This window comes from Canis aureus, chromosome 26 (assembly GCF_053574225.1).
Source record: "Canis aureus isolate CA01 chromosome 26, VMU_Caureus_v.1.0, whole genome shotgun sequence".
Taxonomy (NCBI): Eukaryota; Metazoa; Chordata; class Mammalia; order Carnivora; family Canidae; genus Canis; species Canis aureus.
The window spans coordinates 9,284,009-9,304,528 of NC_135636.1; the positions used below are offsets into that span (position 1 = coordinate 9,284,009).

General features: G+C 45.1%; 1 protein-coding gene and 1 long non-coding RNA gene across 3 annotated transcripts in view; one reads left to right on the forward strand and one right to left on the reverse strand.

Moving 5' to 3' along the window:
• Nucleotides 1-20,520, reverse strand: part of SLC24A3 (solute carrier family 24 member 3) — a 481,089-nt gene that overhangs the window by 263,642 nt on the left and 196,927 nt on the right. The gene's annotated exons all lie outside the window — the stretch shown is intronic.
• On the forward strand, nt 3,924-5,019 carry LOC144298781 (uncharacterized). Its single transcript, XR_013365662.1, has 2 exons — nt 3,924-4,504; nt 4,632-5,019. It is a non-coding gene; the product is annotated as an uncharacterized LOC144298781 (long non-coding RNA).

Here is a 20,520-nt window from a genome sequence, read left to right on the forward strand (position 1 = left end):
CCATCTTATTAATTATTTCAAAGAGCGAACTCCTGGTTTTGTTGTTCTGTTCTACAGTTTTTCTGGTCTCTATTTCATTGAGTTCTGCTCAAATCTTTATTAACTCTCTTCTTCTGCTGGGTGTAGGTTTTATTTGCTGTTCTTTCTCCAGTTCTTTTAGGTGCGAGGTTAGCTTGTGTATGTGAGTTTTTTCCAATTTTTTGAGGGATGCTTGTATTGCAATGTATTTCCCTCTTAGGACTGTTTTTGCTGTATCCCAAAGATTTTGAACATTGTATCTTCATTCTCATTAGTTTGCATGAATCTTTTTAATTCTTTTCTAATTTCTTGGTTGATCCTTTCATCTTTTAGCAGGATGTTCTTTAACCTCCATGTGTTTGAATTTCTTCCAAATTTCTTCATGTGATGGAGTTCAAGTTGCAAAGCATTATGGCCTGGAAATATGCAGGGGACAATCCCAATCTTTTGGTATCTGTTGAGACCTGATTTGTGGCCCAGTATGTGGTCTATTCTGGAGAAAGTTCCATGTGCACTTGAGAAGAATGTGTATTCAGCTGCATTTGGATGTAAAGTTCTGTCAATATCTGTGAAATTCATCTGGTCCAGTGTATCATTTAAAGCTCTTGCTTCTTGGGAGATGTTGTACCTAGAATATCTGTCATTTGCAGAAAGTGCTGTGTTGAAGTCTCCTAGTATTAGTGTGTTATTATCTAAGTATGTCTTTACTTTGGTTATTAATTTATTGATATACTTGGCAGCTCCCACATTCGGGGTATAAATATTCATGATTGTTAGGTCCTCTTGTTGGATAGATCCTTTAAGTGTGATATAGTGTCCCTCTTCATCTCTTACTAGAGTCTTTGGGATAAACTTATTTATCTGATATGAAGATGGCTACTCCTGCTTTCTTCTGAGGACCATTTGAATGGTAAATGGTTCTCCAACCTTCCATTTTCAGGGTCTAGGTGTCCTTAGATCTCGAATGAGTCTCTTGTAGACAACAAACAGATGGGTCTTGCTTTTTTATCCAGTCTGAAACCCTGCGTCTTTTGATGGGATCATTAAGCCCATTCATGTTCAGAGTTACTATTGAAAGATATGAATTTAGTGTCATCATATACCTATTCAGTCCCTGTTTTTGTGGATTCTTTGGGTTTCCTCTTTCTTTTACGGGGTCCCCCTTAATATTTCTTGCAGAGCTGGTTTGGTGGTCACATATTTTTTCAGTTTCTGCCTATCTTGGAAGCTCTTTATCTCTCCTTCTAATTCTGAATGAGAGCCTTGCTGGATAGAGTATTCTTGGCTGCATGTTCTTCTCATCTAGGATCCTGAATATATCCTGGCAGCCCTTTCTGGCCTGTCAGGTCTCTGTGGAGAGGTCTGCTGTTAATCTAATATTTCTCCCCATATAAGTTAGGGATCTCTTGTCTCTTGCTGCTTCAAGGATTTTCTCCTTATCTTTGGAATTTGCAAGTTTCACTATTAAATGTCGAGGTGTTGAATGGTTTTTATTGATTTTAGGGGAGGACCTCTCTATCTCCTGGATCTGAATGCCTGTTTCCTGTTTCCCTCCCCAAATTAGGTTAGTTCTCAGTTATGATTTGTTCAAATATGCTTTCTGGTCCTCTGTCCCTCTCGGCCCCCCTGGAACCCCAATTAAACATAGATTTTTCCTTCTGAGGCTGTCATTTATTTCCCTCAACCTTTCCTCATGGTCTTTTAATTGTTTTTCTCTTTTTTCCTCAGCTTCTTTCCTTACAATCAACTTGTCTTCTATGTCACTCTTTCTTCTACCTCATTAACCCTTGTCGTTAGGACCTCCAGTTTGGATTGCATTGCATTTAATTGATTTTTAATTTCGGCCTGATTAGATCTAAATTCTGCAGTCATGAAGTCTCTTGAATCCTTTATGCTCTTATCCAGGGCCACCAGTAGCTTTATAATTGTGCTTCTGAATTGGCTTTCTGACAGGAATTGTAATCCAAATTCTGTAACTCTGTGGCAGTGAGTACTGTTTCTGATTCTTTCTTTTGTGGTGAGTTCTTGTTTCTAGTCATTTTACTCAGTGCAGAGTGGCTAAACAGTACTTGTTAGAAGTGCAAACTCCTCTCTGTAGCATCCGGCTGTTCTCTCTTTAAATCTCAGGTTGAATTTGTAGGTTTTCAAAATGATTTGAAAGTTATCTAGGTAAGTTGGTGGGGACAGGTGTCTTGGGGACCCTACTCCTCTGCCATCTTGCCCTGCTCCCGAAGGTCTTTTAAAAGTTCAAGTTATCCTACCTGAAAGTGGTGAAAGCCACTTCTCCCAACTGCCAGATGCCTTTTGTGTGCTCAAAAGCCGGCATTTTCCTTTCATCGCAGAGGGCTTGGTGCCCAGACAGTGGGGACTCACCAAGCTCAACTGACTTCTTTTTCTCAATGATCATTTCACGTTTTGAAAACAAGGAGCCACTGGGTTCAACCTTGAAGCGAGGAGACTGCTCAGGGCACCAGTGCCAGAACCTTTCAGGGGAATCTCCACTGGGTGGTTTGGGAGTTCGACGCGTGCCCTGAAAACACAGCAGGTCCCTGGGTGGGCTCATTAACGTGCCTTCATTGTCGTGTGTTGAAGTGGCTGTGAGGAATTTTCTGGAATCATTATGTGAGCGCAAGCATGGCCAACAGCTACACCCCAAAAGCAGTGGAAGGCAGGCAGAGGAGAGTGGAGACAGAAGAGAGCCCACAACACACAAAGCATCATGGTCCACCTGGCATCTGTCAGCCAGTTGAAAACCCATTTCTAGTCACCCCAACCATGGAGCTGGGGTCACACTGTCATAACCCAGGTGCCCACTGGAATCATCATCTTAGACATTCACGTTCATAGATAACCTCTCAACCCACATGAAAAGGCATCATATTGGCCCAGTCCCTTCTTGCTTCCTGCTGACTTCTGACTCTCAGGCTCTCCTCTCTTTCCTCTATGTATTGGCACAGCCCATTTGCTTCTGATCACCTCCGTAAAACCACCATTCATACAAGGACAATATTCCTCTAATATTTATTGAATGCCTACTGATTGCCAAGTATTGGCAATATACAAGGGAGCTAACAGACACAGTCCACAGACATGGAACAAATAAAGAAATAATTCAATAAATGATTAAAATTTATTTGAAGTGCTTTGATGGAAAGAAGGATCTATGGAAGAGAAGGAAAAAGAGGGACTTCACTTTTCTCAAGGGCTCAAGATTGACCTCTCAGAGGAAATAATTCTTAAACTGGGATCTGAAGGGTGAAAAAAGAGGCAGCTACAGTTAGTGTGAAAATGTGAGCATTATGAAAGAAGAGACATCATGGGCAAAGGTCCTGTGGTGAGTAGGCTCAGCTAGTTTGAGCAGCAGAGGAAGACTAGTAGAGCTGGAGTATATGAGCCAACCCCTCCTCCGTGCTTCCCAATCACCCCTCACACACACCTTCTATCCCTCTTCCTCTTTCTGAAGGTCCCCAATATCTCACTTCCAAAACTTCTGCTGCAGAGTGGCAGAGGGCTATGCCCTCAGTTGGTTTCATTCTAATACACCCTCTGAGGACTGTTTCTATATCTGCTACTCACGTTGTTATTCTGTCTACCCATCTCTTTGTTCTGTCTTTTGGAACTTTACCTCTTTCTTCTCAGGGGACATCTCATCCCTCACCCCTCCTCTAATCCTGCCAGCCAGAAAAGGGGGCTGCTATCTTCTGATGTGACCCCACTCTTCTGGCTGCAGTGATTGGTCAAAGGTGGGAATGTGGTCTGTGCTGGACCAAAAATACACCCTCGCTTCACTGGCTACTGTGACTGCTGTAACCAATCAGTGCCCTTTCTTGGGGTTCTCCTAACTGCAGCCAAGAAGAGGGTCCCTTTCTAGAGGCTGGGAGAATTGCAGGGGAGAATGAGGCCAGTACAATGAGAGGTGTGGCCATCCGATCATGCAGGGGCCTTTGCTGCAGCAGCTGACCACTGGCCACAAAGTTCCTGACAGCAGGGCCTCCCATCCAAGTGAGCACATGGATTTTCTTTCCCCATGGAGAGTAGGCATTCTCTCCCATGTGTGTGGGAGGCTCAGAGATCCTGATGAGAGAAAGAGAGTCATGCGCCACAGTGCCAAGAGCAGAAGCTGAAGTTCTGCTTGGGCCGTTAGTCTGGGCTCTTAGACAAGAAATCAGAGGAGACCCCTCACAACCTCTGAAGAGTCTCAGGTCAAACAGAAGACCCATTAGAGGCTCAGTGCAAATCCATGTCTGCAGCTTCCTTTCCCCAGCTGTATAACTGAGGCCAGGCACTGAGCCTCTCTGGGCCTCAATTTCCTTATCTGGGCAGATACAAGTGCTATGGTGTCAGCATATGATGTCATAATGCGCACTTCATATAGAGTATGTGGGCTGAGTGAGTGGATGTGTGTTGTGTTCTCGGACTGAGGAAGACCTCAGACCTCCTTACCAAGCACCAGTCGGCATCTATAGGAAGGAGATCTTATATCCGAGTATGTCACTTGATACGGGGGGTTTTAGGTGATCAAAATGAATATCCAGGTCATCTTTCCATTCATTCCTGGAACTGGGACGGACAACCATTACAGTGTGGTAAAATAAAACTTCTCACTATTCTAGGTTTCTCCTGTAGCCACTGACTGTTGCAGACAGAAGACATCCTACGGATAAAGAAAGCTGTCACAGACTTTCATGGGACACCTGAGAAAATTGCAGTCACCTCCGGCCCATGCCTGTCAGGAGCTAGTGGGGCCTACAACTGGGTCACCCTGTGCCTGGCCAGATAGCTGTGTAACCCCAGAGTACTCTGGGCACTACTAACTGCCCTGAAATGCCCCAATGGAACCAGCAGCCATCTGTGAACGCCGCACCTAGCCAAGTAGATCATGCTGGGTTCCTGATATCTTTAGCAGGCAGATCCATCTCCTCCCAACATATTCCACCTTGAAATTGTACTGACTGCGATAGCATGGAATATAAATGGTGACAATAAATATCTTTTTTTAAAGATTTATTTATTCATGACAGAGACAGAGAGATGCAGAGACACAGGCAGAGGGATAAGCAGGCCCCCTTGTGGGAGCACAATGTGGGACTCCATCCCAGGACCCCAGGATCACAATCTGAGCTGAAGGCAGGCGCCCAACTGCTGAGCCACCCAGGCATCCCTAAATATCTTTTTTTATTAAAATACATTTGGTATGTTGGTTGGGCTGGAAATGTTAAAAATATACAAAACAGTAAGTCTACACCATGGTAGGGCCTTCACCAACAGCATCATCTGACCTGCCTGTGAAGTTACAGGGTAGGTGCTGTTACGTTTATTTTGCACAGGAGGAAATTCAGGTACAAGGGGATTGAGTAATGGGCCTAAATTTGTCCAGCTGCTAAGCAGCTCAGCCAGGGTTTGCATCTGGGCTTGTTGGACTTAGAAGTCTGTTATCTCTCGATTACAGACTATCCCAAATAGAGAGGGCAGCATCTTGTAATCACTTTTTGGCAAAAAACCAATAGCAGAGTAACTGGATCAGTTGCTCAAATAGCACCTGCTGGAAGATATGCAAGCATCCCCGGAGCTCCATGGCCACACAAAGGAAAGGGGACTCCTGGCCTGGGGGCTGGTGGTTATACAGCTTCCATAAGCAGTGCAATCCCCAGTCGGCAAGAAGGAAAGGGGTTCCTAGGAACCCCTGGGGGTTGTGTGGTCAGCATATTCCCTCCCCTGCATCCAGGACTCTCTAATTAGGCATGAGACGAGTTCCATTTTTCTTAGAAAAAAGAAAAAGGGCGTGTTCCTCGCTTTCCTAGCTGTAAGGCTGTAAAAGCCCTTCCTACTGTAATTAGCCAAGAACAAATAACCACCAAGAGGCAGCTGTGCAAGCCGCTGAAGGCAGGTGAAGAGAGAAGGGTAGATACTGTGGCTACACTGCAGGAATTACCAACAGCTCACCTTCCCATCTTTCTAAGCAAATAGCAAGGTCTCCAAAACAAGGTCATTAGTCCACAATGCTAATGGTCCAGGCTGCAGTTCTACAAAACTCTCCAACTTATCCACCAACCAGAAATATTATTCCTGCAGTGTAAATTTTCCTGGGCTGAGGCCATCTGAAAAAAAAAATCTTCAAATTTGTTCTCATCGTGCCCTCAAACTCAGAGCTGGGCTCCCTTTTGTCTCCAGGCTTGCTTAGCTGCCCGCTTCTCTGGACAGAGCCTTCCAGAGCCTCTCGACTTAGTGACCAGCAGGGGCTGGTGCACACTCAGGCCATGGACTTCCATGGGAGAATAAGGTTCTTTGATTTCTCGGTTTTAATATCCAAGATTTCCCTCATATGAGAGTTTCTGTGAGCACAGATGCAGCCCTAAATCTTTACTTGTCTTGTTTAATAAACCACAGGATTTTCAGATTGGAGATGAGCATTAATCATGTCTTCTATTTTCTAAATTCTAATGGTTTGATATCTGGGGCCCCACTGACCCTGGAGGGACTACCTCTCTCAGGGGAAGCCAATTCCTTGAGTAAACACATGAATGATGAATAGTAAATAAGGAATGTACTTTTCAAGTGTAAACCAGTCAATCCAAAGCCTACCTCCTTTACTATGCTGTCACACTCTGGGCCACTGTCCACCTGCACTAATCTGGGACCCAGGGCCAGGCACAAAACAACTTAGGGCAGCCCCTATTCCCCAGGATCTACTGATTCTACTGCTTCTACTGAATCTACTGATTCTACTGCTATACTGAAATTATCCACACTAGCAAATCCTAAACGTGCTTACCCTACCTTACCCATTCCTTCCATTGAAACCACAATAAAGGCTTTGCCCCCAGGTGTGCCCTTGCCCTCTGATTCTCCAGCATCCCTGGTGCCTCCCCAGATGGTCCTGCACAGTGTGGAATGCCCCCTTCTCTCAGAACTGTGAGGAATGAGCCTTTCCAATGGCAGTCTGCTTCTAATCTGCTGGCCCTGCCCTACATCACATTTTTCTCTGAACAGATTATATTTTAAACCAAGATGGGAATTTCTATGAAGTCATTCTCACCAAGCTCCAAGCCCATGTCCTACAAGAGGAGAAAAAAATTGGGTGGCCTCATCATGCTTTTCGAAGACAAAAACCCTCCAGTTGTGACTGAAAAAAGAATCAAAAGAATCAAAGATAATGAAGATGCAAGTCTAATACTCTGCATATTGGAGGAAATTTACCCAATGTGACCTAAGTTTAGTCACTGCTTGATTCAAACAAAAAAATCTTGGTGCATTTTCCCCATGGAACATTCATTAAAACTACTGCAAGCATGATTTCTGAGGATCTGGATTTTTTGACCTCATTAGTTTGTGGAAGAGCTCCCTGGGATTTGACCCAGTTTCAACTCCCAAAGTCTGAATATAAAATGTAAATGTTTTCTGTATAAGGATCTGGTCATGTGTCATTAGTCTACTAATAAAATGTGGGGCCCTATTGTCCCACACAGAACTTGAAATGTGCCATGTGATGTACCATCAGGAAAGCACACATTCCATTAAATCCCGAGCAGGAGCACCTCCCAGAAAGATAGCTACTCACACCGGATAAGATATCTGTATCTCCACTGGAACTAGCTGAAGAATGGTACTATACCCCTTCTAAAATTACTGAAGCTGCAGAGAGTGACAGCCGTTACTTTTCATCACGGAAAGCTTCAACTTCCACGTGGATTTAAGTGCTCATAATTTATGGCACTAAATCGATGCTGAAGATGCTTTGGTGAAGGCACATTAAATAAGGCATCTGGCTACTAGGAGTTAGCAGATCATTCCCCTCAGTAGCTGAGGCCACACAGCCAAGAAGGTACACACCCTGTACCCCAGGCAAACCAGAAACCCCAGCTCCCAGATGAAAACTTCCTTTCATGTTTATTGTTGATTTATCACTTCACTTATGAACATCTCGCGGCTTGAGATATGTGTGTAGTGCTGGAATTAGACCTTCGCTTGGAATTCTCATGGATTATTTGCCTCTACTTGAATTCCTGCAGGCAGTGAGAAAAAGTTCTACAGGTTACTTTAAAAATGGTCACGGAAAAAGAACCACCAAAGACTAGGAAATATTCAGGCATTTTTTCTTGTCTTTTATGATTGATTTGGTATTTTTTAATTCTGAGATTTTACATTGTTTATTAGGACAATCATTAAAATTACATATAAACCTCTCCAATTTCATAAAAATGATGTCAGGTGACTACCAATCTTCTTAGGATATCAGCTTGGGGGTTAGCTTTTGCTACAGGCTGTGTTTATATGGTTGTACTCCATGTGAGGACCCTACCTCCTGTCACCATACCAGCATGAGGGGAGTGGGGTTATTGGGAAGTTAGAATGACAAAGTATCTCCCCTCAGACAGGGTCACTCAACCTACCTCAAACCTGATTTTTAAAGACCCTAAAATGAAATGATTCTATAACCCTGTGCAATGTTGAAAGTTCCCTTCACTGTCCAGAAAGACCTCTCTATTTCCAACCCAGGAATTCTCTTGTGCAGTTGAAGGCCTGGCATTCCTTGGTGCTGATAACAGGGGTTCCTCTATGTTTCCAAGCTGGACATGCAGAGAAAACCCTTTGAACTCAGAAACCTTATTAGCAAAGGACTATTGGGCTAAATACATCATTATTTTAAAAGGGAACCTATTTCTTGAACTGTTGATTTTCTGTTTCAAATCAGTACAAAAGAGAGTCAGGTCACTGCTTCTGACTTGGTGCAAAGTTTCTATCAACTTCTTTCCCTGTCTCTCTGTTGTCATGCACCTGACACAACTCACCCACTGACCACAGGTTGATGGGATCCATGGCCACATCAGTGGAGATACCAAGGTGGGCCCAACTCCAGGAGGTGTGGGACTTCCCTAAAGGCCAGCCATGGCTCGGTGATTCTGTGACAGTTCTACAGAACCTTCCCTAGGGCGCACGGCCATCCCACAGGACACTTCTATACAACCTTCCCTCCCCTTTCCACCTTCCTTACAGGCACTTCCCTAGGAAAGTTCTTGCAGGTTTCATCCCATCCTGGCATCTGCTTCTCAGAGGCTCTCCATGATGACCTTGGGGTGTGTGATGGAGGCTGAGCCAAGGGTACTCCCACAGCCTCACCAGACTCATGTCAACATTCTCTTCCCATTAATTAACTGGTCAATTCAAACTTGCGCAGGTGTATCAAGGCTGTGTTCCACTCCACCCCAGAGTCCAAAGTACTCCTTGTTCATGCCTAGCAGAAGTACAAGACTGGCCTGAGGTCCTGAGGGCAGGCAGAGGATGAGAGGACACAATCCAGTGGAGAGCCCACCCCTGGATCAAGGGTGAAGATAACCACAGAGGGCAAGATTCAAAACAGGAAGAATGGGGCAGGGTGTGATTGTGCCTGTGTGAGTGCGTGTGCATGTGTGCACATGATTGTGTGTCTGTGTGTATATGTGCATGAGTGTGTGTGTACGTATAAAGTCTGTGTGTGCCTGTGCCCATGTGATAGTGGGTATGTATCTGTGTGTGTGTGCATCTTTACACAAGTGTGTCTCTCTGTGTATGTGTGCATGGCTGCATGTGTGTGGTAATGTGTGTGCCTGTGTATACCTGTGAGTGCACGTGTACATGTACTCAGGCATGCATGACTGCGTAGGTGTGCATGTGTGTGGCTGTGCATGTGGCTGTGTGTGTGTGAGAACATGTGTGTGTCTGTGCATGTGTACACATGTGCTGGCATATATGTGTGCAGTCACAGGCCAGGGCAGGGGCATCTCCAGGGAGCAGGGCTGCTACCAAGGATCAGCCGCATTTTTCTGCACTATTTTCCCCATTAGCTCTCTCCCTGAAGGCTGCAGAAATCCTGGAGTATGGGTTCTGTTTTTCATTTCCACACAAATCAATTGGGAAAATGGCCTGTCCCTCTTCTCCCCTTTCCCTCACCCCTTCCTCCTCCCTTCCCTCCCTCTCTGCTCTTCCTCCTTCTCACCCAATTTCCCTCTCAGCTCCTATTTCCTTTCTTTGGCTTCCAGGTTCTTGGTCAGACTAGAGGTAGCACCTGCCTGAACAGAGGACCAGAGGAGAACCCCCTTTAGACTTCCTTCTTTGCTTTAAAGAGGAAGGAAAACTTGTCTTCTCAGTGAGCCCAGAAAACAAACAAGGGTATCTGTGGCATATCCCTATAAAACCCAGGCCAGCAGACGCTACAGCTCTAGGACTTAAACCCAGAAATGGTCTTTACCCAGCAAGAGCCACAGGGACTCTTAGCTCAATGAAAAGGCTGGGGGTGGGGGGAGGAGATTAAGAGAGGTTCAGGAAGGGAAGGGTGGGGGAGTAGTGGGGTTGGGGAGAGTAAGGAGGAAGGGGCAGGAAGGAGAGGGCACCTGGGGAAGGTGAAAGAGACCAAACAGAGCCCATCCCCATCCCCCAGCCTGCCTCCCTCCCTGGGACCTAAGACCCCCAGGCACCCCAGAAGTGCCTTCCAGCAGCCAGAAGCAGCAAGCTGCCCTCCTATTTAATCCACTCCCTCTAAACTGTGTGGACAGGCTTTCCCTGCTGCAGTTCTGGATTAAAGATGAGATTATTGGGAGGAAATTTTCCCTGCTTTAGGGTGACATAACTTCAAATCAGATGGCGGGCTCATAATCAGCCACATGGAGGATGCCTTTTATGGGCCAGCCAGGAATGAGGATGGAGTAATCGCCCTGCCGCTCTCCTGTGACAGTTTACTTATGAGCCCCTGGGATGCACCCCACCCCACCCTGGCACATTACTTATTCACCAGGTTGGGAGGGCTTCAAAGAAGCCCTCGATGAACCTCACTGTCAAGTAAAGGGGGCAGTCGATTAAAATGACACAGTAAATTTGAGTCCAATTTCCCATCGTCTTCCACACAAACATGTGGCTGCATCCTGGACCCAAGAAAGAACAGCATCTACTGAACAGGGGGGCAGGAGGCAGGGAAGAGAGTAGTTGAGATGCCATGTGTGTATTTATTACCTTTGCATTTATTTACATGGTACTCCTGCGGTTTATTTCATAGATTATTTTCAACCATAAAAATGAGTTCAGCATTGCGCTGCAGTATTGATTGACTAACCCTGAACCATGTGTGTCATTCCCTTTCTCCAGAAATCATTAGGTTAAATCATTGGAAACTGGCCTTTCTGCATGTTAAAAGTGGTCAAATGCCAGCAGCTTCCAACCAGCCCTCTGCATCCATCAGCCTCTTGATTTTTTTCTTAAGGATAATAGAGATAAAGGTGAGGACAGTGGGGGGACAGCTGAGCTGTTGGCTTTTGTCCATGTGGTTCACACACTTCCTACAATGGGAAACCTTCAGAGAAATGAAACTCTGGCCGCTGATAACTGCAGCTCACGGCAGGGTGGGGAGGTAGGGGGGAATTATTTCAGATTTTTAAAGAACAGTATTCTATTTCCTTTTAAAGTTCTTAGGGGCAGAGAGAGGTTAAAAAGAAATCCCTAAAGGAGAAGGAGGAACTTGAAGATGGAAAGAACACGTCCCACGTTTGCTACAGCTGAGAAAAGTCACAACTGGAATACCATAACTTGTCTATTACACATCCAAAATATCCCCAAACTGCAGGCAACGGCATTCTGTGTATGTAGACCACGCTGCTTATATAAAGCCCTTCCACAGTTACCACCTGGGCAAGGCAGGTCATAGCTCCATTTGTAGGGAGGAGACGGGAAGATAAGCAATTTCTAACCTGTCCAAGTCCCTGTGGTCCAGAAGTGATAGAATCTGGGGTGGATAAGAACTCAGAACCCCAATCCGTGGCACCTTCTCTTCTGCCTCCCAGTAACAATGAGGGCTTGCCCATGCCATCCCTACCCACTCAAAGGAGAGAATTCATACCAGTAATTAATCAGTTGCATTGTAGGTTTTATCAGTTTGAGGAAAAAGAACATTTCCAGGGATGCCTGGGTGGCTCAGTGGTTGAGCACCTGCCTTTGGCTCAGGTCATGATCCCGGAGTCCTGGGATCAAGTCCCACATTAGGCTCTCTGCATGGAGCCTGCATCTCCCTCTACCTGTGTCTTTGTCTCTCTCTGTGTGTCTCTCATGAATAAATAAATAAAAATTAAAAAAAAAAAAACATTTCCAGAAGCCACACTTGCTCCACATCCTCGCTCTCAATGTGACTCTCTCACCCCTTGCTAATAGTGCCACGAACACTAGTCGGGCATTTATGTTCAAGAAGTCTCTCAGAGTCTCGTGACTCCTATTTAACACACTGTATTAACACTATTACAGACTGGGGAGCTGTGTCCAAGCCCAATGGATGTTCAAGCCAGCAAACAAAGGAGAATGACTGGATTTTATGGATGTGAAAAGACTTATTAGAAGCAAACCGGAAGGGAACAGAGGTGGCCACTGGCAGCCAAACCTGGAAGGAGCAAACAGAAACTACAGTAATTACAACCAGGCTGGGCTAAGGCTTATATGAATTCTACTGAGTTATAAGAAATAACTAAGTAATGGGCCCTGGACCCAGTATAGAGAGGCAGGAGAGCATATTAGAAAGATTGCACTGGAATGAATGAACTGAAGGGGGTTGTGTTTTATTGCTGTTGAGCTGGTGCTTGAAAGAATTTTTCAATGATTTGAGTAACTGAACTATAATAAGGAGCACAGTAAGGCCCAATCCCTGACGTGTCACGGCAAATGTGCTCATTTGTTACATGCGTATAGAGAACGGGATTTTTGATAGGCTCCTAAAAATGGGGATTATCTACTGTTACTGAAGTTCCACATGAATCCACAGGCTGCACCTTTAGCCAAACATAAAGTACCCTCTAGAAATGAAGGGCATGTTTCCTGATGGAGGATAAGGACCCCTTTCCATGGAACTTTTGTAGAGCCCACAGGAGTTTATCTGTGAACTGATTTCCACTGCCTTCTAGTGCTCTCAGCCTCTGGCAAATAACTTTTTTCCAAGTGAGATCTTTATCGTGCCTAGGTCAGCCCAGGAGAGCCCAGTACAGGCCTAGGATCGTCTAGAACAGACAGCAGCACCAGAGGAATGGCTCCTGAAGTTTCCGGCCAGCAGCTTGTCTCGTGAGAGTCATCAGGCTTCTGGTCAGCCCAGTGTGCATCCACCCGCCCCTGACGAGGCTGCTAAAGCCTGCGTGATGTCTGAGAAGCCCAGAAACATCAAATCCAGTTTTTTGAATAGTTGCCAGTTACATTTTCACATACTGTGCTCGCTATACTTTTTCCCTCAACTTCCAGTTACCCTTCCAGGTGAGTACCACGAGGTAAGTCTAAGGCAGCAGGTCCACGAGTACATCTGAGAAATGTAAAATGCCCTGTTTTCCCTGTAAGGCCAGAGGTTGGGGACACTCAGGAGCATATGTACTGACCTCAGCCAAGGGCGTGGTTTTGGCTGTCCTCATCATGCCGGTGGCTCATTGCTGCCAGCCTAGCCCCACTCTGCGCTCCAGGCCTCTGCACATCTGTTTCCCTAACACATTCACACGTGTGTGCATGTATGCATACATGGGCACAAACACATTCATTCACATGTACCCATGTACACCATCATAACTATGCATGTACACATACATGCATAGGTGCACACGTGTGCACACACGTCTTCTTCTTCCTCCTGTTCCCTGCCTTAGTGTGGACACTGAACTGCCTCCTTACTGTAGATCAAGCACTTCGGAGTCCCTTTATTCCCTCCATCCCATAACCAGCCAGGAGCTAAGCCCCCAACCAGTCCCCATCTCCCTTTCTGGTCTCATTGCCATTGGCTGAGGCACTAGCCATCATTCATCTGGACGGCCACAGTGACCACCTATGTCCCACCTCATCTGCTCTCAAGTCCATTCTCCAACAGAACCTACTGAAAACTCAAATGAGTACAAAGGAAACGTGGCAGCATCTCACGACATGACACATACACTTGCTCTCTGATGCAGGAAGCCCATGTGCAGGAGTTCACCTGGAAGATACATGTCCCCAAATCAAAATCATTTGTCACGGCATTATTTATATTAGCAAAATATTGAACATGACCAAGTGCCCATCCCTAGGAGATTAGTCACATAAAAATTTCCAAAATACATGTTTCCAAAAAATAAAATTGAAGATAAAAAACTGAAAATTGTATTTAAACGCATCTAGTTGTATACATTGGTAATACAGCTGCACACACAGATAATAAATTTGGGTACTCCGCTAACACACCCTTGGTAAGTTATGTTCCAAAAGGGAAAATAATTGCAAAGAAATCTTGCATTTTACTTAGAAAGCCTACTGTTAGTGGTGGCATTGCTAGTATAATAGTCCAGAATGACTGTGGATATTGCAGGATAGAGCAAAGAAGTATACGAGTTCATATAATTGGAGATCCATGCAGGGATACGCAAGTTGGGAAAAAAGAATCTTGTAATGAACTGGTGTTATCTTCATATACTTGTAAGGTTTCAAAAATACATATTCCTTAGCACTCCCCCCACTCAAAGGGCCTAGAAACAAGATTTCTGTAGTTGAGGAGCAAAGCTTGCACCCAGGCCATGATTTCCAATGAGCATTCCTCGCTAAAAGAAACCAGGGCTCCTCAGAGAAGTGGTCATTCCCAAGCGTAGAACACAAAAGTATCAAGTGAGGCAGAAAGCCCCAAAGTACTCAAAGTCAAATGGGGACCCATCAAAGACACATGAGCTGGCTTGAAGAGGTTCCCACTGGCCCAGTTTGGGACAATTTGAACATGAACAAACATAATGGCTTTTTCTAACACACCGAATTTAAACAATGAATCCTATGAGCCTCAAATGATGATTTTTCAAAAGTGGGGTGTGGCGGAGAGAGAATGCCAATCTACAAATGGGGAAGGAGAAGACAGAATTGCAAAATCATCCTTAGCTATAAAGAAGAAGATGTTTCCCTACAATGGAGGGACTGTGGTGACAGCCGAGTGAACAATTTAGCCCAGAATGCTAGGACAGGCTGGCATCATGAGCTTTTGGAAGTGGTGCAATGGAGAGGAGCAGTGCTTTTGCCAAAAATGTTTAACCTTCATCTAGTTATGAGTGAACCATCACACAGATCCAGACTGAGGGACATTCCACAAAGCAACTGGCCTGTACTCTGAACAAATGACAATGTCAAGAAACACAAAACAACTAAAGGTGGGGGACATTCCACCGTGGAAGAGACTAAAGAGCCAGTGTCCCCAAGGACAACATGTTTTCTTGATCAGACTCTAGGCAAAGGCTAGAAGAGCTATCAAGTTCATTTTGGGGGAAAACTGAGGAAATTTAACTATGGACCGGATGTTGGATAACACATTTGTAACACCAATGTTCGGTCTTTGGGTGTGATAATGGCATTGTGGTTAGGTGGGAAAGTGAATGTCCTTTCTTCCTGGACACCAGACTCAATTATTTAGTCATGATGTCTATCATCTACTTTCAAAGATTTTGAAAAAAAATAATAAGGCAGAGAGAAGGTCAATAGGACAGGTGTTAACAATTTGAGAATCCCTATATAGGGTGCATAGTTATTTATTGTACTATTCTTTCAACTTTTCTGTAGGTTTGGAAGTTTTAAAATAAAATATCAGAAAGGGAGACAGAACATGAGAGACTCCTAACTCTGGGAAACGAACAAGGGGTGGTGGAAAGGGAGGTGGGTGGGGTGTGGGGGTGACTGGGTGATGGGCACTGAGGGGGGCACGTGATGGGATGAGCACTGGGTGTTATGCTATATGTTGGCAAATTGAACTCCAATAAAATATATATATATATATATATATTATATTATATATATAATACCTCTCTCTTTACTGCCCCAACCCCCAGCCCTGGCACTTCTTGGTATAGCCACACTGCTCTGTCTGCTGTTCCTCCATCACACCATGCTTTTCCTCCTAGCTCTACCACAGGTCATGCGGTTCCTTCCACCATTAAAGATTCTTTCCTTCCTTTTCATATTGTAACTGTTTTTCCTTTAAACTCATCTCAGACAAGACTCCTTGCTGGGCAAACACCTTTTCTGCACTTCCCCACCTCTCCCTCCACACACCATGCCTATTTCTATTAAATCATGCACCATGTAATACGAAATGAACTGCTGATGTACCCAGCATCCTGCACTAAACAGTATGGTCCCAGATAGAACTGGCTTCAAGTTGTGACTGCACCATTGGGACCTGGCACCCTCACACATCTACAGGCCTGGTCTTACTGTGGGAGCTGGGCAGGGATGTCTGTGGACAGGCTGCTCTCTAAATATCAGGATTCCTGCTTCCCTGGCTGCCTGTCCTTTGCTCAAACTCCGGATGATGCAGTGTTGTTAATAACAACAAAAGGAGTTCTGTGAGACCAATACCGTTCAGTGCCCACACCAAAACAGAAATTGAAACCCTGGGAGCAGAGAAAACAATTCTGCAAGCCCTCCTGCTGCTTAGGCCCATTAAAAACACCTCTGGGGTGGGGGCGGAGGGGGTGGGGAGGCTCCTGCTTAGCTGTTTTTTGGGAGGGAAAGCATCCTGCAAAGTTTGCAAATGGCCTTGCTGCATTTTCTTCTGTCCTAATTACAGCCATCTCTTTCAGATGGAGTGGAGATCTTACATCACATAGCATTTGCCCTGCTGTTGGCTTTCTGCATTTGTAGTTGGGACTGGGCAGAGGGCAGCTGGAAAAGCTGGAGGAAGTGTGATCTCCTCTCCTGGATATGGGTCCTCAACAGTCTCCTTCACCTGACATCTGGCTGCCCAACTGCAGAGAACAAACACCTATATGAAAGCAGCTTTGGCATGGGCACCCTCGGCCTGTTTAGCTGGATGTGGGGCAGGGGCTGCCCTTGCATGCCCTGATGATGGTTGGCACATGGTTTATGTGAGTTTTCTTGGGTGCACAGATCCCTAGTTTAGAGATGAGGAAACAGAGGCTTGGGGAGTTGAAGAGGCACAGCTGATAAGCAGGCTTTCATGGCCAGGAGGTGATAGACGGGGCTCCCAATAGCGAATCTCTCCAAATTGCTTATCCATCAACCACTAACCAATTACACTCATGAACTTTCTTAATCCATCAGAGGCCTGCAGGCAAAGGGACTTATTCACACACCCCTCTATTGGGTCTCAACTTCTCCTGGACTCAGTGGGTGGAGCTTCATAAACAAGTGAGAAATTCCTTCTTGATTGCTAAAATAATACTTGCTTGCAATAGGGACTTCCTGCTTCAGCTTTTAGAATTTTCTTATAAGCTGTGGCTGCTCATTAGAAACACCTGGGGAGATTTTTAAAGCTCTCTGTGCCAGCACGCACCGCAGACCAATTATTCCTGTCACTTTGGCGATGGGACAGAGGCATCCGTCATTTGAAAGGTCCCCAGATGACTGTAATGGGCAGTCAAGGCTGAGATCCACTGGAAGCATTACCACCAAAGCTGCCAGGTGAGGAGCAGAATTCTCCCTAAGAAATGGCCACAAAAGATGCCGAACTTGGGAGTACTGCCTGGGTCAGAAGCCAGGTTCCTGCCGGCACACTGAGCAGAAAAGTGTCCCCGTTTCCTTATGTGGCACATCATGTCAGAATCACCTCGGCACAGTACTATGGGCCTGCTCCATCAACACATGACACCTGGGGACTTAAGCAAGTCCAGTCATTGTCAGCCGGTCCTCTCTCCCTGACTTCCAGGTCTATGCTTTATAAAAGACCCGCCAACACCGATCTACTGCAGCAGTTCCCACCACAGTGTTGGGGCTGGTTCTGCTGGACTCCACTCACCCTGAAGATCACCTGCAGAAAGCTACAGGTAGATGGCTACCTACAGGTAGATGGCTCCCCAGGTCTGTCTGTAGGGGTTCTCTGGCCAGAGAGCATGCTCAGGGACTGGCCCCCCAGAGACAGCCTTCAGCTAATGGGAGAAAATGACTGATGGAAGAAAACTCCCTCCTCCTTGTCTCCCGAACCCCGGGTGCCTATGGGGGTAGCTGGCTCCTAATGTACCGTGCAAGGGTGCACCTGTCTCACTTCTTCACCCCCTCACCATGCTTCCTGGGATCCCTCGTTCAGGCTTGGCTGTTGGGGGCACCCACTCAAACTACGTCGTCGTGAGACTCTGCATTAACGCCTCTGAGCCTGGCTTGCCTCAAGCCTCTAAAAGCCTGTGAAAGCAAAAGGTGACACTGCAGGAGGAGCTCACTCACTGCCTGCAGTGGGGAGAGGTAGGAAAGGTCAGCTGCCAGCGGCCCAGCCCTGAATGAGCTCTCCTTTCCCAGCTCCTCTGTGTCCCTCCCTGCTGGGTTCCAGAGGGGCTGCAGCACAGTCCACTTGATGGATGGACTCTGGGTTAAACCTCCTAACATTCCTTCTGGGCAGAGATTCAGGAACTTTTGCTTGGAGAAGGCACTGGGTCACTCATTAAGTAATTAAATCACTTACAAAAGCCTTTATGCCAGATCCCCAGTCCCTACACTCAGTATAAACAGAGCCTCAACCTAAAATATTCTCTCCTATCGTAAAGAGCCAGGAAAATGAGAAATTGGACTTTTACTGTCTGGTTTGTGCCAACAGAGATGGGAATTTGGCCATACCACCTCCCAGGCATTTCTATTTGGAGGCACAATGTGTCTGGATGTCACTCTTTTTGTGATCTCAGTGACCACCAATGATCTTAGCTTGGATCCTTCCTTTCATTTGGGGAATACAACATAGTGACATTCTCATTTTTTCCACACCTTCCTTGTTTATTAGCTCAAATGTTTTCATAAAGAGAAATGTCTCTCATCAACTATTTGGTTACCTGAGATACAGTTTCATAAGAAAGAGAAAATAAATGTTTCTTTCTTGCTATTTACCAGATTTCAAAATAAGGAATTGGTTACCGGGCATCTTCCAAAGGTGATCAATGAGTTCTCCTTTCAAGTATCATTACGGACTATGGTTCCATGCACTGCAGGCTTTATTCTCTCTCTCTCTCTCTTTTTTTTTTTCTTAAGATAGGATTCTTTATTTCTTTTTTTTTGTGTGTGTGTGTGTGTTGTTCTTTTCTTTTTTTTAATAATAGATGTATTTTTTATTGGTGTTCAATTTGCCAACATACAGAATAACACCCAGGGCTCATCCCGTCAAGTGCCCCCCTCAGTGCCCGTCACCCATTCACCGCCCCCCCCGCCCTCCTCCCCTTCCACCACCCCTAGTTCATTTCCCAGAGTTAGGAGTCTTTATGTTCTGTCTCCCTTTCTGATATTTCCCACACATTTCTTCTCCCTTCCCTTCTATTCCCTTTCACTATTATTTATATTCCCCAGATGAATGAGAACATATAATGTTTGTCCTTCTCCGATTGACTCATTTCACTCAGCATAATACCCTCCAGTTCCATCCACGTTGAAGCAAATGGTGGGTATTTGTCGTTTCTAATGGCTGAGTAATATTCCATTGTATACATAAACCACATCTTCTTTATCCATTCATCTTTCGATGGACACTGAGGCTCCTTCCACAGTTTGGCTATTGTGGACATTGCTGCTAGAAACATTGGGGTGCAGGTGTCCCGGTATTTCATTACATCTGTATCTTTGGTGTAAATCCCCAAAAGTGCAATTGCTGGATCGTAGGGCAATTTACACGTTTAATGCAATCCCTATCAAAATACCATGGGCTTTCTTCAGAGAATTAGAACAAATTATTTTAAGATTTGTGTGGAAGCAGAAAAGACCCCAAATAGCCAGGGGAATTTTAAAAAAGAAAACCATAGCTGGGGCCATTACAATGCCAGATTTCAGGTTGTACTACAAAGCTGTGGTCATCAAGACAGTGTGGTACTGGCACAAAAACAGATACATAAATCAATGGAACAGAACAGAGAACCCAGAAGTGGACCCTCAACTTTATGGTCAACTAATCTTCAATAAAGGAGGAAAGACTATCCACTGGAAGAAAGACAGTCTCTTCAATAAAAGGTGCTGGGAAAATTGGACATCCACATGCAGAAGAATGAAACTAGACTACTCTCTTGCACCATACACAAAGATAAACTCAAAATGGATGAAAGATTTAAATGTGAGACAAGATTCCATCAAAATCCTAGAGGAGAACACAGGTAACACCCTTTTTGAACTCGGCCACAGTAAATTCTTGCAAGATACATCCACGAAGGCAAAAGAAACAAAAGCAAAAATGAACTATTGGGACTTCATCAAGATAAGAAGCTTTTGCACAGCAAATGATACAGTCAACAAAACTAAAAGACAACCTACAGAATGGGAGAAGATATTTGCAAACGACGTATCAGATAAAGGGCTAGTTTCCAAGATCTATAAAGAACTTATTAAACTCAACACCAAAGAAACAAACAATCCAATCATGAAATGGGCAAAAGACATGAAGATAAATGTCACAGAAGAAGACATGGACATGGCCAACACGCACATGAGAAAATGCTCTGCATCACTTGCCATCAGGGAAATACAAATCAAAACCACAATGAGATACCACCTCACACCAGTGAGAATGGGGAAAATTAACAAGACCACAAATGT